This window comes from Amblyomma americanum, chromosome 6 (assembly GCF_052857255.1).
Source record: "Amblyomma americanum isolate KBUSLIRL-KWMA chromosome 6, ASM5285725v1, whole genome shotgun sequence".
NCBI lineage: Eukaryota > Metazoa > Arthropoda > Arachnida > Ixodida > Ixodidae > Amblyomma > Amblyomma americanum.
This window is the reverse complement of record NC_135502.1, coordinates 35,822,281-35,847,863: the sequence shown is the minus strand read 5'-3', so window position 1 is coordinate 35,847,863 and position 25,583 is coordinate 35,822,281. Positions and strand designations below refer to the sequence as shown.

The window sequence follows — 25,583 nt, the reverse complement described above, 5'->3', positions numbered from 1 at the left end:
AAGGAACCACTGACTCAGCGCCCATTCTACGTCTACTTTCTTTTCCCACTTCCCGAGCGCACTCCCCCTCCACTTCCTCTCTTCCGTCCTTTCACTGAAGTATCTGCCTTTGTTCGCAAGAAAAAGGGGCCATACGAAAAACTTACCCTCAACGGCATTATATCCCGGTGCCAGCTTCGACTAGAGTTAATTCCATGCACGCGCAGCGCCGTAATCGCTACTCGTTTGAGTAGCATTATTCGATTAGCGCAAGGTGCCTGGCTTGCGCTTTGCCTACTGCCAAGAGGAAACCGTTGCGTACGTGCGCAATTATGCCAGTGACGTGCGTCGTTTCGAATGACGTTAGACGGACGGCGGAGGCCAGGGGGCGGGGCTTGCGAGAGGTGGTCGGTGTCGAAGCTTAGGCTTGCACAGCGGCCTTAATTTGACGCCTCCGCTCCTAACTTCTTTATTTCCTTCCTTGATACATCACGCCCTTGTGCCAGGTCTATCGAAGAACCGCGAACTATCAGCCAAATGCGTACTCCGGTCACGTTGCTTTAGACGGTCTCGAGTCAATAGACAAGGCCACACGGCTTAGGCCTCACTTCGGCTGCATGCCTGACCTACACTGTTGCTTATACGCGCCAGAAAATGTTCGCTCGCTTCTTCTTAGCTTAAAGAAGTAATAGAGAGGTAAGGCGGCAACAGTCTGTATACCGCAGGTCGTGAAACTTTATCTCTGATCTCTTAGTTTTGCATGGTTTCTGCTTTTTTTTTCTCATGCAGCTGTATTCCCGGCGCCCAGGTCCCTGAGCACTTCATACACCGTGGATGAGTGCTCCGATGTTTAATAGCACTTTTCGCGGTTTTATCTCTTTCAACTATTCCGTGCTAGGTAAAGGTGCGGATTAAATTATACGAAGCACGCTACTGCCTTCTAAAATCTTTCACGCGGTGTCTGATAGGAACTGCTAGTTATGGTATGTGCATGTTGGTAGTGGACGCTTGTGGCGCTTTCTAATGGACAGAAAATGTTTCATCCTTTCTGATAGAGGTGGCGTGAATGAACTTAATGCGGAATAGCGTGCTCCGTTTACTTATGTCCGCACCTGTACAACAGTATCTTCCTATATGACGCACAGTCGGACCTCTGCCTGGCGCACTCTCGCAGAATGGTAGGAACTGCGTTGCCGTACGCGCTATCTTACATTGCACATTTGGTCCATTAGCGTATGCGCGTGGAATGAAAGAGCAAACTAGGTCATCAGACTTGTCAAACAACGGCACTTCCCTGCCACTGACTTGAAGGATACAACTCGCGAGCCTCCTTTGGACTCAAACCCCGGAAACGATTTTCACTGTTGGAAACATTCAGGAGCAGCGCTGGATGTGAGTTTATGTGCGTTTTCCACGCTTATTTGTTATCGTCGAAAGGATGAATACTTTTACCTGGATGGATTTACAGGGTACGTGAAAGAGAAAACAATTTAGAAGTGCATGAAGAGTGAATGTATGTAAAAAAAAAAGTTTCATCACTACAAAATGTTTCAATATAAGAAACTGCAATGAGAAAAAAGTTGTCTCAAATGGAACGTTGCAGAGCGGTGACTTGAGGCGGAAATGAAATGCGTCGCAATCCCCAGAAATGCACAATGTTTCCTCCTTAAGAATGAAAATAGGGGCCCACTGTTTTGACAGCCAGAAAACATCCTCGATGCAGGCAGAATGATCTCATTTCTCGGACTTGTTTGTGCAGACAAATGCAAGAGTGCTCAGGCGATAAACAGTGTGTAAACATTGCCTCAATGCGTTCGCGAGTTCCTGGATCCGTACCAAAATTCTGGTACAAGCTTAATAAATATTTAAAAAATTGTCGCGTTCAAGAGTGATTGTTCAGGTTACACAAAAAATTAAAACTTCGGAGTATTTTAATCACTGAACAATTCCAGTGCTAGCATTTGTTTCAATTTAATTGATTAATTTCATTTAGCCGTTATCAAAAAGTGGTCTGGCTTTCGCAAATAGGCATTTTAATGGGGGGCTTCACAACTCATGAAAGCTGCACTCGTTTTTTTTTTTTTTACGGCATGTGCTTTTAAATGGATCCACCTCGAGCAGTTGAATGGATGAAGCCCATTCAAGGTCACCGAATGAAGCAGACAGGAGAGAAAGATGAGATAACTAATGGAGGGACGGCGATGGGAGAAAGAAGGAAAGAAGTAGTGCGACGAAATGGAGGGACCCTATCGGCGACAGAGAGGTTGAAAGAAGACAGAAACGCAGCGATGCCGCCCACCGCTCGCTATTGGAGCCGCGAAGGCCATCGGCCATGTGAACATTTCTGATCGGTTCTGCGTTTCTCTCTCTCCCATGGCAGCTGCAGCTCCCGGAAACGAAGTGCACATTGAGAGGGAGTTCAGCCAAGATTCACTTTGCCTGTGGCCGGAAGAATAAAAGGAGAAGCCAAAAAACCACCGCGGATGGCAGAGCAGCTACTCTTTTATTACCCTTTTATTAGTCCTCTACCCAGTTGTGCTCGCCGTCGAGCGAGAAACGTAGCCAGAGAGAGGAATTACGGGTGACGAAGACCGAGACGTTGAGAACGGCGCCGGCAACGGCGTCTTGAGCGCGAACCTTCAACTTGCAGAACTGCCGCCTCGGGAGGGGTACTACATGCTAGGTGGGCCGCACTGTGGCGAGAACGTAGTAAACATCAAAACAACGCAGCCTCCACCGCCAACGCTACACAGACGCCGTTGCCTGGTTTAAATAATTTTTTTCCTTCGTGTAGCAAGAGTGAACTACCAGGAAATGGTGTAGCAAGACGAATTTCAACCACTTGTTTCATCGAAGGCTATGCGATCACTACTGATGAAACGCAGTGATTTGGGCCTGTTGGTTCGTCACAGAAGAGGAAATATGCAGCGCAAAAAAAAAAAACGCGCGGACGACCAAAGTCAGCGCTTGTGTTTGTCCTCTGTCGTCGGTGCGTTTTTTTTTTTTTTGCGCTGCACATTTCGTCTTCTGATCTCTACTGCTTTCGATAACAAAAAAAGAAAATGTTTTGCTAGCTTTCTAGTTTATAGGACAGTTATAGAAATCAAATCCGTAATAAAAACTAAAACCTCTGGAAGAAAGATTTTCCCATAAGCTTTCAAAGGGTACTGAAGAAAACTCCGTCGAATTATTGTTCTGTGTAAAAATCGAATCTGCCTCTCTCTCGCTATGTTGATGTTTGTCCAGAAGCAAAAAAAAAAGCATTTATCGGCGAGAAAATTGTATTTAAGAATCTTCCCACCAGTCATTAAAACTCCCGACATCTTTACTGAAAAACTACGGGTTATCACTGTTTCGAAGGGAATGGCAGCGTAGCGTAGCCTATGCGATCCGCACCTAACACTCAATTCCTACGCACACGTTTTACTTGCAGAAATCAGGCAGTGATAGCAGCACCGGTATTTCTTTCTATTTTTATAGCCTAAAAATTTGTTTTCAGTGAGAATGGTCTCTTTTTGATTAGAACACGGTTCCTATTGATTCCGAGTAATTTTAGTTTGTTTCCACAGTGTGACTGAAAATGCGAGTCCCGCACCCTCTGGTAAAAATTTGCATCACATAGGACAAAAGCTTGTCACTGCAATTGCGCTCCTTGCTACACAGGCCTGCATCATGCGACTGGCTCGAGCAGTGTACGCCAACACCACCTGGTCCCCAAAGCACAGGTTACCAACATACGCAGTTTTCCGCCTCCCTGATGCGCCCTCGTCAAAACTGAATGCTGGTCGTTTACGTAGCGGTGCTTCCCATTTAAAAAAAATGGTACCGCCCACTAACGCCGGCATCAGTTAGGAGAGTTTTCTGTTTGTCATCAACGGATGCAGGTAACGCCATGAATTTAATCCACGTAGGCTTTCCACATGCTTGTGCTTGGTCTCACCCTAACGTCGTCGTTTGTCGTGGGCACTGAGCTGTATTAGCAAATAAACGTTATGACGGGGAAAATGTTATAAAGTTGCGCAGACAGGTTGCTTAAGGTACAAAATAACAACCGAACATCAAAAGGAATAACCTATCAGAGCATTGAAATGCAGGCTAGTGAACGCTAATGAAAGCATTACTGTTCTACCACAGGCCATACGCTAGCAGTCGCTACATGACACCAAGAGACATGTCATTAAATCTGAAAAAAGTGGTTCGTCTGCCCCGCTATTAATATAAGTTGTCCTAGACAGCTATGCGAGAACACCGACCTTTCCCCGCAAAACTCCGTTGTCTTGTTTCAAATGAAGCAACAATATGAATTAAGGAAGGTTTATTTTTTTCTCTAGAATTCCCAACTCATGGAATTATTTTTTTATATTAGAATATCACTAGCAGAAACAATGACAAAATGGTGTTAGTTATGAAGTTATGACATGTTTTCGTCTATGAGCAAAGTTTTCAAGAAAATTTTAAAAAACTATTTATTACGTGTTATTCGAATTTTAAAAATGCCCGTAAACGGCCATTCGTTCCCTGGCGGTTGCATTCACGCAGGACATTAAAAAGGATAAACGCCACATTTATTACAGAAAAAATAGTGACCAAGAGAAACTGGGTGTAAAAAAAACGAGCAGACTGTGACGGCGAAAGCTTCCACATGTTTCATTCCACGGGAAACGTGCAGTGTTCTGGCAAAGAAAAAGGCTAATTCGAAGTGCTTTGTCTAAACGCCAGCTCCCGCTGATCGCACGCTCAAGGGACTCATTTTGCGGAAGCATTACTTCGCCATCCAACGTATCGGAACCAAAATAAGCGCAAAACAATAATATTGACAAACAAAAACAAAAACAAAGGCTGAGCAGACACGCGGGGGAAGCCGTTTCCCATTATTCACAGCTGTCATAGATGCAGAAAACCGTCCACGCTGTTTCGTGCGCTCTTTTATGCTCTTCCCCAGAACCTCCCAAACTCTGGTTACGCAAAGTGATTTATAATCCTAAAAGCTCGCACAGACGTACAAACGCACCCAAGGCCACACGGGCGCACGCTAGGAATTATCTGTATGGAAGTAGTACTGACTGAATCTGGCCAACATTAAGCAAGAAACATAGTATAAGCAGTTCACTAGCATATATAACCTGCTTACAGTTTGGCGAAAGTGGACAAATATTACATATTAAAGCGCAGCACTACACGACTAAACTACGGACTGTGGCTTGTGCGTCATTAGGCCACGTGCAGCAGAAGAAGTACTTTGATTTGGGCTAGTTAGGGCATAGCTTCTGGATGATGTCAGGACGGCGCCAAAGGAACAAGGACGAAAGAGGCACAAGAACACAACAGGACAGGCGCCAGCTGAGTTGCAAGTTGGCGCCTGTCCTGTTGTGTTCTTGTGCCTCTTTCGTCCTTGTTCCTTTGGCGCCGTCCTGACATCATCCAGAAGACGTGCGGCAGCACAGCCACATAACTGTTTACTTTGTTTTTCATGACACAATATTCATGTGGGAATTTAAATATCTTAACAATGAATTAGTTCTTTACTTAATCTCCCTTTAACGATCCCCGGATCATACGGCCTGCAATAGTTAGAGGCTATTTGTATTTTTTTGCGGTAAGGGAAATACACTTACTACATCACTAGAAAGCATGCGACAAGAGCAGAAAGTGATAATCTGCGAACAAGCTGACGCCTAGGCCGAGGAACATGTTATCGCGCAGTGACATTGCAGCCAGCTGTCATCCAGCGCTTTAATATCTGGCTCTCCGAGCACAAACCGTGGCTTCTGAGTTTGCCAGGCTAGCCTTGGCGCTGTGGCGAACGACGAGTCTTGTTTGTTAACTCGACACCTAAGCAGCCACAACAGAGCAAATATCGGCTGCCTTTTCCAATCGACAAAAACGTGTGATACGTATTGAGCTCAGATATGGTTTATAAGCTGATGGCTTGTAGAGAAGAAAAACTTTTGCTGCCATGATACATAATTTGTTGTACAGTCCATATTCTGTTCAGGTTGAGGTTGAAATTGTTGAAAGCTACAGATGGGATTAGCCGTGAGCAATTATTTCGGCAATTGCTGCACCGTATCTACGCTTGAATAATAATTATAAGCGCGAGTTTGTGCCATAAGTCTGTGACCTAGCAGATGTCTTCCAGCACGCATGCACATAAGCACCCACAAGTGTCGTCAACTGCCACTGCCACCATTTGGAGACCAATGGAGTCTCTTGAATTTTATAAGGCGGGAGAACTCCCTTCTAGCTCTCCGGATCCCACGCCGGAAAACAGTATCGTGGCATCGCCTTGTGTCACCGTATGTTTCCACTGATGTTGAAGCTCTAGTGGCCTAGTGCAAAGCAGAGCTCGAATTTTTAAAAGATGCTGCACGTAACAGTGGATCGTGAGTGATCCCGATACTGCCGCCAGCCTGGCGTATGATACCCGTCTCTCTGCAAGCCAACCATGCAGCATTCTAATGTCCTAACGATTTTGGTAATTCGCCCCGTGATCTGATGGCACCGGTTGTAGCTTCTATACTTGTGCAAATAAATTAAGAAACGGTGTGCACAGTGCTGTGTAATCGACCTGTACAATCAAGTGTGGCATATCTGTCCTAAGAGATGTCCCCCAGTAAGCATCCATTCTTGTCTCTTATATATAATTATGGCAACTCTACTGCAACAGATATCTTGCGCTATCTGTATTGCGGCTCGGTTGCTGTCGAAATCAGGAAGGCCTCTGCAAGCTCGTAACAAGCTTAAGATTAATCTTTGCATTAGCAAATGGAAATTAGTGACAGAGTGGTCATCTGCCTAAGCGCTGCACTCCAATGGCGGGGAGCACGAGACAGTGAGTACATTTGCACCGGCCTATCCGCTATAGCAGCGGGAAACACAGATGGTGTCTCCAGGGGCCCCGATCGGCAGTTAACAACGGCGCTAATGCGTGGTGATCAGGCACCCTGATATTTTAAACGTGCCGCATGTTCACCGCAGCGAAAATGGAATAATGCTCTAGAAAACTGAGTGGCAGGCTAGTGATTAGCTGATTACGTACCCACGGCAAAAAACTTGCCAGCCATACCCTTTCCTCAACGCTGTTTTTCATTAAATAACTTATCTCTCTACCCCCCCCCCCCCCACACACACGCACGCACGCACGCACGCACGCACACACACACACACGCACACACGCGCGCGCACATACGCACACGCGCGCGCACACACGCACACACGCACACACACGCACACACGCGCACGCACGCACGCACGCACGCACACGCGCGCACACGCGCGCGCACACACACACACACACACACACACACACACACACACACACACACACACACACACACACACACACACACACACACACACACACACACACACACACACACACACACACACACACACACACACACACACACACACACACACACACACACACACGCACACACACACGCGCGCACGCGCACACGCACACACGCCCACACGCACACACGCACACACGCGCACACGCACACGCACACACTCACACTCACGCTCACACGCGCGCGCACACAAAGTCCACAATGTCTCCAGCAGCCGCGTAGGATACGAACTAATACTTCCCGCATATCGAACAGATGCTCATGACAATCGACCATGTTTTTTTTAGCATATAGCTAATTTCGTGCATAACTGAGCACGTTTTGTCAGTAGAGAGTCCTTCAGCAGTGTTAAAGGCCATACAATAACAACAACTTCTTTATTTCCATCAGTTAAATGACCACTGAGACAGTTCGACCCGCCGCGGTGGCTCAGTGGTTATGGTACGCGGCTGCTGGCCCAAAAGATACGGGTTTGATGCCGGCCGCGGCGGTCGAATTTCGATGGAGAAGAAATTCTAGAGACCCGTGTACTGTGCGATGTCACTCCACGTTAAAGAACCCCAGGTGGTCGAAATTTCCGGAGCCCTCCACTACGGCGTCCCTCCTAGATTGAGTCGCTTTAGGACGTTAAAGCCCACAAGCCAAACCAAACCTGAGACAGTTCGTGGGACACTGGTATAAAAGTATTCTTTTAAAGCTAGATAAAATACGAATGGTGCGGGTGTCAATGTGGGTGTCAAATTCAAGAGTACATTCGAAAGCCTAAATCACTCTGACATTTACGCAATTCGTCCAATCTGCCGAGTGAAATAGAGCTTTCAACTGATGGCCAGTGCTTGTAGCTAGCATTACGAGATAATGTTGCAATCTGCTACTTTCTTATTCCTGCGTCATAGCTTCTTCGTTCCAACTTAACTTCGAGGCTTTTTCTTCTCTCTGTATTCCTCTTGCATTCAACCTCAACCCTGCATTTCTTTAACCTTGCCTCGAGCTACGGCTTATTGGCTTCGAACGGTACAAGCTAGCTGCGAGGGCAAAGGAGGAAGAGTTTTCTGGAAACGTAGAACGAGGGGCCCGAAAGTAGAGTAGCTAGGAGGCGTTTCGATGGGGGCGAGAGTCCGCATTTTGTTCTCCCTGATATGGCGCGTGCGGCGAATAATGCTAACGCGTACGGCCGAAAGCAGTGACCAGCGCGAGGAATCGGCAAGAAAAAAAAAACATCGAATAGCGCGAGCGCATCCATGCGCAAGGCCCGAACCCGAGAGAAGAGCTGAGCGCTCGCGCGCGCCAGCCTCATTTGTATGCGAGCGAGGGACGCGAAGCTGCGGTGCTGCCGCGGCAGCCGCAAGGCATGGTCGGCAACTGCCACTGACGCGAGCACGGCCCGCATAAGACTCGCGTGAGCGAACTGCTGCTACAGGACGGGCCAGGCCCTCATAATCGATATCCGCTCCTCGACAACAGTTCGCGCCCTGTTGAAGATGACTGCTGCGCGAAACGCAATGCGACGAACATGCAGATGGTGAGCGGCAACGGGAAGTATAACTCAAATGATGCGGACGGGCCTGTTGGAGGAGTTTTAATGCGGAAAGTATAATGTGTAACGTTGGACAGAAAGTTAGTGGAACGCCGCTAATAACTTTCAGAAGTTCGAAAGAAAGAAAGTTTCTTTGCGAGTTGAAGCGTAGCATAGCAACCGATGGAATAAGTATTAGCTCCCGCTCTTTCAAGAAACTCTCGGGTAATAATTATCGAGAGAGTGACGCAAGGTTTCTTAGCTGTCCTATAGGGAATGAACAAAAGGAAGACTCATCTTTAGCTGGAAACTTTATGCAAGGGCATTTCAGGCCACTGTGAGGCATCCGCACGAACTCTGTCGCGTAGACTTGGTTATGAATTCCCTCAAATCAAGAGATTATCGCCGTAACTGCTATCTGTCCAGCTATAGCGCGTAGAATAAGCAGAAGAGATGAAGTTGTGACGTTCAATAAACGAGCTAATTTTGTTGCGAAATCGTTGTTAGCACGAGAGTAAAAGGTTAAAGAACACAATTGTAGTATTAAATTTGTGAGAAATGTAAATGCCTCTAATAAGCTGCACAGAAAGAGCAGTCTCAGTAATACAAAAGGGATAAGAAAGCTTAAGCACCTGTGCTGCTACCACAGTTGGTATCTCGCTCCGCACAATTTAACCCATTGAGTGCAACTTCACTGAACTCCTTCCACATACAATTCCCACTATTCGCACCTGCCACAGCAGCTACTGCGAGAATTAGAATACAGTCCAATTTGTGTACCTCGCGGCATTCTATGCCCAGGTTTTCAACTGAAAATAAAATACACAGAAATAAAGTGCTCTAGTGATAAATCTGTGTTAAATAACGCTTCACTAATGCTTCTTCACTCACAGTCGATGTTGTTTTAGATTTCTCAATTTCGATTCTTTTATTGAACAGAGTCATCTTGCAACGACTACTAAAAAAAAAAAAAGTCAAGGAGGGCACTTAGGACTCTTTACATGTTTTGAATTCGAAAGCACTGTCTCATGGTCAGCGCTGTTGCGAGGTTCATTAAAGATTCCTCCCTTTCGAATGACACACCTACTCATTACAATACAGTCGTAAGGAAACACATACACTAGGTTCACCCTTTCTTCGGCAAGAAGCAGCACGGTTTTGTGGCTCATCGATTGCGTGCTCACTTCGCAATCTGAATGTCATTGGTTCAATTACACGCATCTTCGGGATAAATTTTATTTATTTTTCTTCGCTGTAGACGTCACTATCCTACCTTCTATTCTGCTGACGTCATGCGAAAGCATGTTGACGTCAGCGAGGAATTTCGTGTCATGGAGGGTACCGGAGGCAGGAAGCATACCTTCCGCCTCGCGGTGCTTGCTATCAGCACGGCGTCCACTCATGGAATTCTGCTTCTGAATAAGCGAACGTTTCATTGTTGCACTGCGTAGCCTGAGGCAAATTTTTATGAAAAAAAATATAAATGGAAAAGGGCCGTTTAAAAACGCGCCATGGATCCTGATCGGCGCATGGCGAAACTCAAGTTCGTATTGGGGCTCCTACAGCCGAGATAAGTCACCAACTACACGTATTCTTCCTCCTGTAGCATGAAAAAACTAAAAAAAAATGAAACGAAGACTTTTTGCTTGCAGTCTCCTGCACAATGTGGTTTGGTTCGAAAGTCACACTGCAGCGTGTGACTATAAATTTGCACTTTTTTTCGCCTATCGTAATGCAGATTTAGTATTCGCGCGAAGGCATGAAAGATCTTCTCTTCCGTCGCCTCGCATTTGGAAGACAACTTTATCAATTAACGCTATCAAAGTGCCCAACTGCCACGCAAATGGCCCGCTCTCATTTGTGGGCGTCTTATCTCGCGAGGTCCCAAAGACTATCTGTTTACCGCCTTTTGAAGGGTGGATAAAACGGTGTCTAATGATGAAAGGGTAGAAAGCCAATCCCAAACACGCGTAGTGCACTTGCAGCTGCTATCGAGATGAACGCGGTACTTGTGCCGCAGCAGTCCAGCAATGCGTCTGGCAGTTTCAGTTATCTGGCTGCATCGGGAAGAGCGCGAAGAAACGAGAAGAAAGTGCGTACAAATACATTCAACTTAGATTTTCCCATCGTCCTGAGTAAGCTGGAAGATATAAGCCTTCTAAAAGTATGACAAAGCAAGGCACGAGCGGGCAGAAAGCACTCTCTCTTGGATCAGTGGTGTCGCAGCACCACGAGCCCCTGCTAACTCCTAACGACCCTGTGGGACAAAAGATAATAGTTTAAAATAGTTTATAATAAGTTTATTCACAGCTAAACAAGCAAAGTATGCACGAAATGGCGCAGAACCAAACCGTAAAATACTCCCCAAAACCGCAAGAACTCTGCATAATGCGCAAATAGGCCTCTGCGGGCGTATGGCACGTGGAATGCTGTGAGACGATTTTGTGTTCAGAAGAAAATTCACCACTATTAAAAGCGATGTTGTGCAAGTACGGTTTTAATTATGTAGTGCTGCGGTCTGTACCAGTCACAACAGCTACTGGGAATGCAGTTTATCTTCTGGTTGACAGCAAACAGACCTGAGCCAATGCAAGCATTGTGAACCAGGTACCAGGTTACCCGCCAGTGGTTCACCTTTACCTATATATAGTAAGCCGGGGACTTGCATAGTTTATGTGTTTCGTGAAATGTTCTTAACGCCTGTTCCTGAGCGTTATACCCTACCGCTTGTGTCAATATAGGAGCGCTCTCCCGGCTTTTCATATCCTTTACGCAAGAACCCGCTTTCATAAGAGTTTGTCCTTGAGGCCGCCCCGTCGCGTGTTTGTGAGGCTGCGTGACAATATTAGTGCTTAACAGGCAGACGTCCGTGGTGATTACGCATTCATTAGCAACAGCAATAAATAATAATCTCGACGCGACGTTAGCGCGAATATTAATTTACGTCAGGTAATCGTTCGAAACCGGAGGGGAAGCATTCACGTCCAAAAGTGAACGCAACCCTCTCTGCCCTGCGGGCGTCCCCTTTCCCTTCGCCGCTGCTGGAAGACAGAGGCCCGGAACTCGGGTCAGAGGGAGAGAAAAAGAGAGGGCAAGCGGCGCTGTCCCCCCGCGATTCAATTCCGCACAATAAACGAGGAGTTATGCAAGGCGCGGCCGGCAGATGGAGAGCACTCCTGATTCTCATAAACCGTGGAGAGCGCGCGCGGAACCGCGCTAAAGAACGAATGGATTTGCGTTCCGACCAGAGGCAGGCACGGTGCCGGCTCTTCGCCATGGTCGTTCATCATCAAATGAAAGGCCACGTGCCTTCGGAATAAGCCCCGAGAGCACTTTCTTCCTTCATTTTTACTTCCTTCCTTCCTCTTTTCTCTTTTTATTCCGTGGATCCCCAATATTTCCTCATTTCTCTTTAAGCGGCGATATATACACGTGCATGTTTGAATGCGCATGCGTGAGTGTGCGTGAGCGTTTGCTGGAGCGTAAGCGGGAGCCCGCAGGAGGCGTAACGTCCGGAAATGAGCTTGGTCAGTGGAAACGGGGCAGGGCGTGTAATAATAAGGGAAGGCCACCGAAGTGCCCAGGATAATAACGGCAATCGAGGCCCTTTCCTGCGAAAGTCGACCAGGCCGGCGCCTTCGGCCGATGAGCGATGATTTTTTTTTGGCTTATCGGGAGCATAAATTTTGATGGCTTCCGCTGTATGAGAAGCTGGACGTTTTTGTCAGGAAGTAGAGAACAGGCTGTTGAGAGGCAAGTAAATCAATTCACTTTTTTATTTTTTCTACTGAGCGGAAAGCACCAAAAAGGATATAAAAAAGAATTTAAAGAAGCCGATAGGAAATATAAAGCATAATATAAGCGCTTTTGTAGCGAAGTGTCGTAGAAGCCGATGCTAAGAGCCGTGCCGTAGACGCTTGCTAAGAATTAAGAAAAAAAAATGTAGCATTTTGGTTTTAATTAATTACTGCACTTGAATAATGGATGGCATGGACACAGACAGGGGTGGAATAGTTTAGGCACTGGTTTATCGGGGTATTACAGTATGAGGGCCCACAGATTTCAGTCATTTTTTAAAACAGGCTCTTTATTGAAACGAACTTCTTCGAAGGTAGTCGCCTATAATGTAAGGCGATGTCTAACTGCCGGGCAGATGTAAAGGCGTTCAGCACACAGACGATGATGCTTGTGAAACCTTTATATAGCAATGATGCGCAATGGCGTTGCACCATACCTAATACAATGTACGGTCAATTCATACTACGCAAAAGTATACGCCTTCATTACCTTACCTCACTGCAGCAACTTCGCAGTAGTCCTTTTTTGGCGCTGACAGGCCACAAAAGCTGCAAGTATTGTCCAGTAATACAGGTAAAAAAAAAGATCAAACCCAGAGTCTGGGAGCGGGAGCACAACTGCCCGGGCTGTAAATATCGAACGAACGGGCGTTACATGCGTGCCGATCTCAGCAAGGGTGGAAGGAATATAGAAGACGACAAAAGCTGAGATAAGAAAGTATAGGCGATACGACCGGCCATCGGCGCTCAAGTGAACAAAGGCCGTGAACCAGCGGCGCTCAACAGAACGCTACTTCGAAATCTCGGCTCGCTCAATCAAATAAGCGGCGGCTCGACGGGCCTGTTACCCAGAAATTCGCGCGCCGGCGAGCCGGCCTTTGAAGCCCTATCGTGTTCTCGACTGTTCGCTCTTTTTCTGCTTCTTTTTTTTCGCTGTCCTTCGTTACCTTCCTCTTTCCCGTCGCCTGGCTTTGTTCTTTTACCCTCGCCTTCTGTCATTGACCCAGTCTCTCGTTTCACTTTTGTGCGGCGCTGGCCGTAGCCCCGGCCCTCCCGATCATATGTGCACTCTTTGTGTTTGCAGGAAGCTCTTCCTCCCTCGTACTAGCGCTGCTACTTTGCTTTGTCGCTTATTCTTTTCCTTTCATTCTTTTCTCTCTCTCTCTCTCTCTCTCTCTCTCATTCCTCATGAGCGGGTGCGACGTGACTTCACCGGAGCCGCTACATTGCGACGCTGATTAGGCAAGGTGTATGCAGTCGCCTCCGCTTTATGTAGGCGCTCTTCGTTCTACGCTGGACCACACCCGATAACGTCTGCGATCTCGGTACAAGGCTGTAGTCCTTCACTACGATAAAAAATGTGATGGATCTACCAGCGTCCACGCGTGTCGATACATCAAAGAGGATGGATATTAGCTGAGGTTTCATTCGCATGGAACTGAAAAAGAGATCAAAATGACGTCTGTAGGGGCCAATCACAATCTCATCAAGCTGAAGATACTTGGCCTTACAGTCGCTTGTTCTTATTTTAGAATTTTTTAACTGGCTTCAGCATGCTCGGGCCGATTTTTTATGTGTAAGTTATTTTTACGCCGTTGACGAAGTGCACCAAGGACACAGAGTGGAGGGCAGATCATTTAAATCACTATAGGAAAACGTAACTAATCTGACAAAGAGTGCGCAAGATCTGCCGAGCAATATTAGAATACTGAATTCACTTTGCCCTTAAACCCCGCCGCGGTGGCTCAGTGGTTAGGGCGCTCGACTACTGATCCGGAGTTCCCGGGTTCGAACCCGACCGCGGCGGCTGCGTTTTTATGGAGGAAAAACGCTAAGGCGCCCGTGTGCTGTGCGATGTCAGTGCACGTTAAAGATCCCCAGGTGGTCGAAATTATTCCGGAGCCCTCCACTACGGCACCTATTCTTCCTTTCTTCTTTCACTCCCTCCTTTATCCCTTCCCTTACGGCGCGGTTCAGGTGTCCAAAGATATATGAGACAGATACTGCGCCATTTCCTTTCCCCCCAAAAAAACCAATTATTATTTGTCCTTAAATTTTGCACTTTGGCTTTAACTAAAATTTTATCTCTTTCAGCGTTTTATGGTCATTATAAGAGCTGCGCGCGAGTATTTGATCAGGTGTCCTTTACGTTGACTCGATCTATCATTTATCGGAAGCAGTGGCGTTGGTTTCAGACACCTACCACATCGAAGAGAGCACCCGAACATGCTAAGCATCCTAGCATCATAAGCATAATAAGAATCCAACTCGAAGATATTTAGTTCTATTTGTAGTAGAGCTATGCAAATTTTAAACAGGAAACTGTGAATACATAAAGAGACCACTTACACAAGCACAATGCACGTCGCTCTTATTCTTTTTATTAACTCTCAACAATCTCAACTGCACTAAGACTAAGAATTTAGCATTTTGCATTCAGCATCTGCCAGAACTTGGATGTTTCTGTGTGTAAGCAGAATGTTTAATCGAGAACAAGCATCACTCACAAGGTAGCAATTTATGGTCCACGATCTTTGGGAAATATTTTAACATCTGCACCTGCCTGCATTTACTGCAATTAATGAAAAACTGGTTCCGCTCACAAGTGTAGTTTTTGAGAAGGCTGGCTGCGCAGCCGAAACAACGGGCTGCGCACCTCCATGTTAGAGAACAACTGACATGCTTGTCTCGGTAGGGGCAAGTTTTGCGGTTCTGTGAAGGTGCCCTTTCGTCTGTTCACTAAAATTTAAATCAAAATGAAGTTATCACTCCTCTAACAAAAACGCCGAAAAATGCGAAAGTAGCCTTCATAACAAACGCGCAGCTTCCTCATCCGCCGAGCTGAGCTTTCGGTTGCTTCTTTGTCCGACAAATAGAGCAGCCTTTTCGATGAGCGGTCTGGCTCGCGTCTGCAAAGACTGTATGCCCAGCCGTCTCCGCAGTTTATTCTCAACTCCAGAAAATGCAGACAACCATCTATGTTTATTTACGATAAAAAAAAACGAGAACCATGATCCGCATTCGTGTGATCTTTGCTCTCGATTAGGCCATTAGTTTGCGCACCACAAGTTTTTTTTTTTTAAATCTGGCATATATTATGTACGGAAGCCTGAATATATGCAAAACAGGTAAACATCTTTCATGTGCGCTTATTTTCATTATATTTATCAGCTTTTTATTCCTAAAGTTCCTTGCTCTTACCACCATGTAACCACTGCACCTTCCGATGACGTTCGATCATTTTCTGGGGAACAGTGAAGCCATCCCTTTTTTATTTTACTGAAAAACCGCTGCCTGTTAGAAAGCCCAAGAATGGGTTCACTCAGATTTAAGCTGTTAGGAATCAAATCAGCCGAAGAAAAAAAATTACCTACGGTTTAAACTTCGGTTAACCCTGGTGAGAAGCATGGCTACTTTTATAAACGCCAGACATATTTCTGAACGGATTATCTTTAAAGCGTCGATGAAATGCCCGATGCCCGTTGGGGCAGTTGCCACCTGCCGCGGTGGGCAGATTGTGATGACGTCAGTGGGTCACATGACCTGCACGTGACACCACGTGACACATGTCACGTGACTGCACTGACGCTGCCCTCTTCAAAACCTAGCGTAGTGAAGCTTTCGCTTCACAAAAATTCAAGCAAGCTCCAGCGACAGTGCAGCAAGAACGATTCCAGCCGTCCCTGCGGCTTCACCACCACAAACGCCCCCTACTTGTCTTCGTCAATGCCAACCTAAATCGCGAAATTAACGGCACCTAAATTACGGTGGCGTTCTCTCGGGCACGCTCACCGCGAAGCTAGCACACGCACTCTTTACCTGGACCACGATGTCGCAATGCTTGGTGGTTACAACACACAGTCCGCTAACCGCGGCTCTCCGCGTACAACGAACGCCAGCCGGGCAATGCTCCAGCTTGCGCGGCTATAAAAGTTGGAGGGGGCCGTTCTTCTGCGTATCTTTCGCTTTATGAGTTTCGCTCGGCTGCCCAGCAGCTGTGCACACGCTCGGCGCGCCAACTGCCGACGGCGATGGCAGCGCCACGCTCTTGTTGCGAAGCAACAGACCAGCCGCCGAGGTTTTCACGGTTCAGGGAAAGCTTTACTAGTGCGCGGGCACACCTGACTCATAACTCGCGCTTTCGGTGAAGCAGCTTGTTTGTTCTCCCGGAGCCGCGTGTGTTCGCATGAAGGGAGAACGCCGACGGCGGAACTCGGGTGCACTGTGCGGCTAAACAACCTGCCGGAAATTAAGCTCTCGTTTTGCTGTTTATATGTTTGAGTTTGTTGTTTTTTTTTTTTCGCTGCTACTATTCGAGACGTGTCCCTGAGCTCTGCTAAGTAGTCTCGATCGTCATGTTTTCTTTGGGCACAGGGAATCATGCAGTGGCTGGCTGCGTGTTTTGCGATGTTCTCAGAAAGGAGAGCCGCAGGCAGAGACTGCCACAGCAGCTTGTTGAGCCCTCTCTTTTTTAATGTTGGGACGCGTAAGTGTTGTGTAATTAAGGGAGCTCGGCCGGAAGTAGAGGTGTTCAGTTTATTTTACGGTGTAACTGATGGCGGCTTTCAAGAAAAATAGCAGAGTTTTCACACAGACTCATAAGCAGCAGAGCAGCAAAGAAGAAATAAAGTAAGCAGAAAGAAAATAAAGCAAAAATGGCATGTGCGTAAAGAGGAGACACCGGGCTGACGTGTAACGTAGTTCAGGTTCAACTTCTGAGAATGATCTGCATGCACGTCCGGAGATGCTGCGTCTCTAAACTCGCTGATTTGCGCTTAATAATTTCTTGGAAATGAAGTTCATGGTGTTTCTTTTTCAGTGAAACTGGACTGTGCATGACTTAGGCTTTCATTTGGGCTAGTTAGTTGTAGCAGTGAAACATATTGACTAGCGCAAACACAGACAGGGACCAAAGCAAGAGTAAGAGACAGGACACACAAGAGACAGGACACTAGCGTGTGTTCTGTCTCTTAGTCTTGCTTTGGTCCCTGCCTGTGTTTGCACTAGTCAATATGTTTCACTGTGCATGACAAAATGTTGATATAGTTTGGAAGCTACCCATCGCGCCATCAACGGTGACCGTCCAGCGTATTGTTGCATAACTGCCGGCAAATTTCTGACTGTATTTCTGCATGAAAGACTTCGAAAAGACAGCTCGTGTCTTTTTGATGCAGGCGGTGAGTTTCAGTTGAGTATCAACACACAGTGGAAGAGAGACCAGATATGCAGAGATCAAAGGGTTTGTTCATAAGCCATATAGTCCGTGGGACTCCTAACTTTTGGAGAGGTGAAGACGGGATTTCGACCCACCTTCAAGATATTTGGAACACTGGCGATGCATACCTAGCCATACAGCAAGGCCCAGAAACAACCTTCTTGTTCTCTATTCTTTTGAAGAAAGGCTGTGCCTGCTGAAATCGATGCGTGGTTTTTGTGTAACTCTAGCGGCTATTGTTGCACTGATACCACTTTCAATCATTCCCAAATTCGTTGGAAAAATGCCTGTTAAACATATTTATGTTCGTAGGTGCGATCAGGAAGAGAGAAGTTTTATTTTATTATTTTACAATCCTTGTGTAAGTTATTCTAGCCTGTTCGCTGTTGTATTGCAAAGTGTGCTGCTTCTAACAATAATGAATAAATGAGTAATATTATTTCTCTAAGAGGCTTGAAGAACAGAAGTATAGGTAGAAAGAGTGGTAAACAATGCATTTATTTTTTTTATTTCACCTTTTAACTTTTATTTGCTTAATTTCTGGATTTTAAAAGCATCTGGTTCTGTAGTTATTGACATTAATAAACAAACCATGATGCTCTTAGAACGCTCCAGAGTGTTCTACACTGCGAAATCGTGAAGAGTATGACTTCTAGGCTGCTTTATTTACTTAGCGGCAAATATACTTAGTAAATGTACCTTTACGACTAGCCGCACTTATGCCAGAATCGTTATGCATGTTAAGATAGTGGTTTTATATTATTAGTGTTCGGCCCTGGAGCTCAACACATGGACAGTGTGAAGGCATGGCCAAACATATTCAGAGCGGGTACATATGATAGAGATTTCGCGTGCAATCATTACCATACTGGCCTTCGAATAAAGTTAATTGAGCCCGACATTGAAAACCAACTTGTGTTTGCATGAAAAATGTGAGCTATTATTTTAGAGTGAAAAGTTATACCATGAAATTCCGAAAATAATTCCATCTTCTTTTTTTAACAGTTGATGTTAATATATATGCTGCTGCTTTCGATTAAGCAGCCTGGGAAACGAGTCGCGAGACGCAGAAGAGCTTTTTAAATGCAAGAGGATGTCATAAAAGAAGCGCTAAGATATTATGATGGCGCATTTATTGGATATGATGTAACCTTTACAAAAAATCTTGGCACGTGTCATGTGCAGTGGTACCACCACCCACGTTGTCTTCATTTGCTGGTGGGTGTTCTTAAACCTCCTCGTCGGAGTCTATAATTTGTAGTTGTGTCGAGCCCAAAGAGCCGATCAATTTAGCTGCAATTGTAATTACTCTCCGATAGAGCTGCACGTTTATTTCTGTCGTGTGGGTGTCTTTACAGGTGCCGTCTTGCAGAAAAAAAAAAAGAATCATGAATAATCGGGAAAAAAGTAATTGGAGCTTGTGCGAGCTCTAAGCTCCGGGCGGCAGGAAACGGCCGACAAGAGGAATGTAATTTAATCCCAAGTTTAACAATGCTTCTCTCTACGGTGTTTTGTATTACCTGCTATTAACTGTTCGCTAGTCTGTAATTGCTTCTAAATTCTTCAGCGTGCGCAGTGGCCTTCCGGGCGTACTAAGCTTCGAAATTCCAACAAACTCACGTCTTTCAAAATTTTCAGGTATCGAGAGTGCACAATCTGCCGCTAAATTCTTTCGCGACAAGCACGTTCTTTGATGTTATAAACATTTATTACCCCCCCCCCCCCCTCCATAACTTTTTCCTTGGCAGTAAAGAGGCTGCTTTATTGATTTCAGCTCAAAGGAAGGAACTTAGAATTAAGGAAGAGCTCGGCGTTCTTCCCAAATTTTCTTCTTGAAAGACGAGTGCCTAATCTTTCTGTATGCGCGATAAGAAAGAAGAGATGATTAATCTGAGGCGATCGCAGTTTTTATTTTTATAATTATGGCGCTTTAACATAAAAGGAGGATTTTAGCGAGCTAGTGCTGAAAAATTATTCACAAAAATAAAAGAATACGTTCAAAGAAGTTTAGTTTCCTTGGAATCCCTTGCATTATCCGTAGCAGAATTGTCCCTTCTCGAGAAGTTTAACTGTGCACGTACATAAGAAGATTTCTTCATTCCAGTGCAAGCTGCAGTATGTTTCAAAAGCAATGTCACACTCATCTTCGTTGTTACTCTGAACATCCCTGCAAAGAAATTTCTTTTTTTGCACTCTCATGTCGATCAAATATCAAGTTGTTGTTAGCAAAGCAACGTTACAAACGACCACATGATCGAGCAGATAAATAAAAACCGTAAAACTGGAAAATAAAAGAGACAACGAGCTCTAAACATAATTAGTTTGGCAGTTCGATCAACGCGTACCTCTGTTTCTGGACAAGTCATGCCCGTATACATGCCACGTAGTCAATTCCTTCTAGACTCGACCTCCAGCGACACTGTCGTAGAAAGTGTTACTTCATGCAAAAAAAAAAAAGTTTTGTCAATGCTGCCGCTGTCCGCTTGGGGCGCTTCTGTAACGGCTTTATGGCGGCGCTAGTGATGAATGTGCCGTCCTCGAAGCTGCTTTAACGTGGAAAAAATGAGAGGTCATTTGCCTTTCCGGAAAAACTCTGTTTCAAGAAACGGCTTTAATTCAGTCGATCTCAAGGCACCCATTAGATACATTTAGTACCGGAAAAGCGAGTTCGGGAATTTCGATCCATCTTGAACGAACAGCTTTCGAACACAAAGGAACGACACTGCATTAAAGTTGGGAGATCGATCACACTTCAAATAATTCGACGCTTGCAGCGCTACTGCGGGCGAATAGCGAAGCGTCTTGTGCAAGTGCTCCAGCGGTACAAAAGCTCGAAAATATTGGTTATTCATGCATGCGCTTCATTGAAATATGTCAAAATCAATTGCCAAATGGTGCGAGTCCTTAGTAGATAATGCATATTTATTCTGGCTGGCCTGTCAGACAAAAAAAAACATACGCAAAGTAATCTTCAGTTTTAGAACGTCACCTGTTATTACGCCTCTTATTAGTTACATGCTTACCAAACTTCAAGTGAACCGCCTACAACTTCTAAAACATAGTTCATCAATCAAGGTATGTTGCGCATGCGTGTTTGCTACTGTAAGACTCGGGAGCTTGGCTGGAACCTCGCTGTTGAAAAAAAACCTTTTTGGCCGGTTTTTTCTGATTGTACTCATTGTACACCACGTTTTTTAATCCCGGTTTGATATATTCGCGTTCATCGTAAGTTCAAAGCGCGTACCTCTTGCCTTTCATTTCTCTCTATGTGCGTATCTACGTACGAAAATGTAAGCAATCGAGGCTTGCGGTTCAATTCATAGTAAATGTTAAAAGGAACAAAAAATACCCATTCATTCTGCCTGCACGCGAATGTTCAGTGAAGTGCGTGAAATGTCTCTTGAATAGTTAGCTTACTGGTGCTGTGACGCGGGTTCCCGTCAATCTTCTACTGGATTTTATCCCCCCATTTATCTATCTTCCAGTCGCCAACAAAGCTTTTGCTTACTCTTCACATGTCATGCTGTAATCGAAAAGCACGCCTTCGGTGTCATCACATGTAGAGAACCAGATTAAACCAGTGACTACATAAAATAGCGCGTTTAATGAAACGTCGTTGCTGAGAGCTTCGAATTAATTTCGCCACCTCTGATTCTTTAACATGCGCTTATATCGCGCAGCCGTGACACACAACAGTGATCAAACAAGGCAAATTCTAAACACACTGAACAATGAAAGAATCTGACTGTAGCTATACAGGCCATAAAGGCTTTCTCGTTTCACGCGTTTGTTTTCTAACACAGACGTTTCTATTACGCCTAAAGAGATTTAAGAAAGTGCATATACCAGAAAAACCATGATCACAGAAGCAAAAGACATACAACAAGAGGTAAGGCAATACAGACGAAATGCAGGAGAATACTGCCTCAAAGCAAACAACGACCATTTATGCAAGACAGGGCAGATTATGTCGTTTGACTATAAAGCAATGGGGTGAATGGTTGGGGAATGTATTCTCTTAATAATAGACCGTAGCTGAAGTTGTATCCTTCGCTGTCCACAATTCATCCGGCTGGCTGGGATATGCCAGGGCTGGGTCTGGTGAAGTAGCCTTGTTTTTGCGATGTGTTAGTTTCACAACCTCTTGTGAGATTCTGCAGTGTGCATTATTTTTTTCTATGTATGTAAGTGTGGGCATGTATTCATACAAATCGCATTGCTGGCATAGTTTTAAGACCTTTCGTGTCACACGTCTGCATCTTATTTATATTCGTATGTGCTTCGATTTTCTAAGCTAAATGGGTGTATTCCTAGTCAAAATTGAGCTCTATATATCAGTAGCTTAATATTCTGACACAAATGGTGTCTAAACGTTTTAATAACTCTGCACACTTTTGAGACCTTAACTGTTAGTTGACTGATGTCCCAGAGTGTTAACGCATCTTAACACTCTGGGACATAGTGTTAACGCATTTTACTCAGGGTATGTTTGTGTTACCTAGAACAAGTCTGATACGGATTATATTACCTTGGTTTTAGTTGTAAACAGAATATATTTTGTCTCCACTGCATTAATTATTAATTTGGTATATACGCTCCATTCCTGCGATCTTTTAAATCGAGGTTGCCAATTTTAGACAACTAATAAGTGCTGGACGCAGTGATGAACAAGGTTGTGTCATCGGCGTATTTGACAATTTTTTTTTGCATGGGTTGATCATGTCAATACCGTTAATTTAGAGCTTAAAAAGTAGTGGCCCAAGTACGCTGCCTTGGGGAACAGCTGTATTATTGGAAGAGAGATGTATTGCGTGTCATTTATTGCTGTGAATTTGCGGCATAGTAATACTAGTGTAGGCGGACGTCAGAAAACAGGCTAGGCATGTTAACAAGAATAGTAATTATTTTAATTCTAATGCTTCACTTTGCAGCTGTCGCCGATATGTGCCTTACTGACATTTGAGATCTGTAGCCGCTCGTTAATAATTTTTTTTAATTGTTTTTTTTGGTAAAGGAAATGGCGCAGTATCTGTCTCATATATCGTTGGACACCTGAACCACGCCGTAAGGGAAGGGTAAAGGAGGGAGTGAAAGAAGAAAAGGAAGAGAGAGGTGCCGTAGTGGAGGGCTCCGGAATAATTTCGACCACCTGGGGATCTTTAACGTGCACTGACATCGCACAGCACACGGGCGCCTTAGCGTTTTTCCTCCATAAAAACGCAGCCGCCGCGGTCGGGTTCGAACCCAGGAACTCCGGATCAGTAGTCGAGCGCCCTAACCACTGAGCCACCGCGGCGGGTCGTTAATAACAACCATATCAGTATTTCGAACTTTTAAAACGCGATTAGCAACGCCGCTGTAACTAAACAAGTTTGGGTCATTTCTCAAGCCATTTAAAAACTCCACGCCTTCAATGAGCGCACAGCGACGTCCATCAAATCGGGTCACTCCGTGACTCCCGTGGCACGTGATATCCTCCCCCGCCTGCGAGAGAGCAGAGAAGTGGCCAGGAGCACTGCACCGCAGGTGAGGCAGAGATTGTCTCGTAGTACGCGCGTCATGGAGTGACGTGACTTGATGGACGTCGCTATGCGCTCTCTGCAAGCGCGCGGTTTGCGAATGGCGTGCAGTAACCCAAATTTGTTGAGCCACAGCGATGAGGGCAATCGTGTTTTCGAAATTCTAAGAACTGTTAAGGCTATAATTACCAGCAGGCCAGAAATCTTTAATTTCAATCGAGTGTCTATCGGTAATAGTTAAAAAGTTAACGATTAGAATGCAGATACTCACTTTACTAGTTAACATGATTCGTCTGTTTTCTGGTGTCCGCCTAGACTAGTATTACTATGCCGCAAAAAGCGCCTCATTGCTAGAAAATGAAATCTATCTTTAAAAATTAGGGGCGGGTTTCCTTGAAACCCCTGGTATAAGTGTTACAGGTTTTACAGAAGTCGTCGGGGAATTGCATACAACTGCTGTTGTTACCAGCTCCTCCGCTTTGGACTCATCACAGATAGCCAGCAGATGAATTTATTTTGCATGTATAACAGCAGCCCTATAAAGGTTGCTCTCGCTACCAGTGAAAAATTGGAGTGGGGAATGATTTACTATAAAAACATGTCGTAAGGGAAGAAGTACATTTTACAACGCAGTGAAGTATCGATCATATTCATTAATACTATAATTGATGAACTGGGCCTCCTTTCCTTGTTTCGCAGCATTCACCTCTACTAACCAGAGAACTGCCGAAAATCGCTTTACCGAATACGCTTAAACTGTTTTGAACCTGTCACTTATAATACTAAAAAAAGTTTGAGAAGCTGCGCCTGCTGGAGATAAAGATGTGTACGTAGCTACCTATAAGCTGAATTAACATCTTATTAGACAAGACACCGAATCACTCAGCCAGGCTCATCGGCGAAACGACGCTGTTAATCGAGCTGGAAACGCTATCCTCAAGATTGAACACCCTCGAGAGAACTGCCATGGCGGTCGCAGCGGAAACCCATGTAATACACCAGGGGTTGTAAATCTGCGTCACGTCGCTCAGCGCAGCGCCGCTGGGCGTCCTTCTCACATAAATCTGCTCCCTCACTTTCGCCATTTGCGCTTCGATCGTCAACCCTAGTCCCTTTCCTCCCGAAACTTCGCTCGAGGCGAAAAAATAGATAGCCAGTGCAATGGTCACGGCACGACGACAGATTGTTTGTAAACGTCTTTCCTGGCGGTCTGGTCTCAGGGCAAAGTCCGGTGTAGAGAGGGAAAGAGAAACAGAAAACAGACCGTCAGACAGGATATCAATCGAGACGGACGAGAGAATTAATCTTGGCGGTGAGCGATTGTTGCCGAGGCACAAGCTGTCAAAAGTTTGCTCCCTTGGCGGAGAAGCTGAAGTTGGGGAGGAAGGGTCACCCTTATTCTCGACTGACTTGATTCTCGCCCTCTAACGGAGGCTTCGGCTGGAACCGAAAGCTTGGCACAGAGAGAGAAAGAGCGAAAAAAGTATGTTAGTTGAGACGTTGGCTTTATAAGTCAAGAACCGACCCCTATACTATCAGCATTGGCCGAGTGGAAAGAGTGAGAAGGAGGGATAGGAGCATTCTGACGACGACGATGAAATTGGGAAGAGCGACCGACAATGATGTGAGGATTGAGGTAGAGAGGGCTGGGCTGAAGAATATATCCAGAGAGGGGTGAAAGGAGAAGGGGAGGGGGAGAGCGCAAGGGCGAGGAAATAGCCCGATGCACCGAGAACCATGTGTCGCAGCGCAGAAGCGGGGACGGTAAACAAGAAAGAGGAGCATAGCACACCATGCTCACACTTTGGGGAGGTGGAAATGAAATGAAGGCCCGGTGGTAGAGGAGAGAGGAGAAGGGCATCCGTTGCAGTACCGCACCAGATGGCACCGACCTGTGACCCGAGCATTGCGCACGAAAGAGCTGGGAGATGAAAGAGTTCTCTTTCGCGAAGCCGAACAAAGGGACTGTGCGCAAAAACGTTGCGCGGTGGCGGCGGCGGCGGCTAAAGTAATTACGTCTCGGTCTACTGCTGACCACGCTTGGCCTTTATGCGGATACGTGCGACGTTGGGAAAGCGTTTCGGTGGATGGTTGCAACTGGCGGCTGTGCCTGCTGGCTCAATAGCGGTCGGCAAGGGACAAGGCGGTAGGTTTCCTTTCACCATCAGTCATAACGTGGCTGCCCGAGGTAAAAAAAAAGAAAGA

At 45.7% G+C, this 25,583-nt stretch overlaps 2 protein-coding genes across 3 annotated transcripts in view; one reads left to right on the top strand and one right to left on the bottom strand.

Annotated features, from left to right (window-relative positions):
- Positions 1-25,583, top strand: part of LOC144136593 (pro-neuropeptide Y-like) — a 205,587-nt gene that overhangs the window by 14,657 nt on the left and 165,347 nt on the right. The gene's annotated exons all lie outside the window — the stretch shown is intronic.
- The window catches only part of LOC144136592 (uncharacterized), a 161,805-nt gene that overhangs the window by 30,069 nt on the left and 106,153 nt on the right, over positions 1-25,583 (bottom strand). The gene's annotated exons all lie outside the window — the stretch shown is intronic.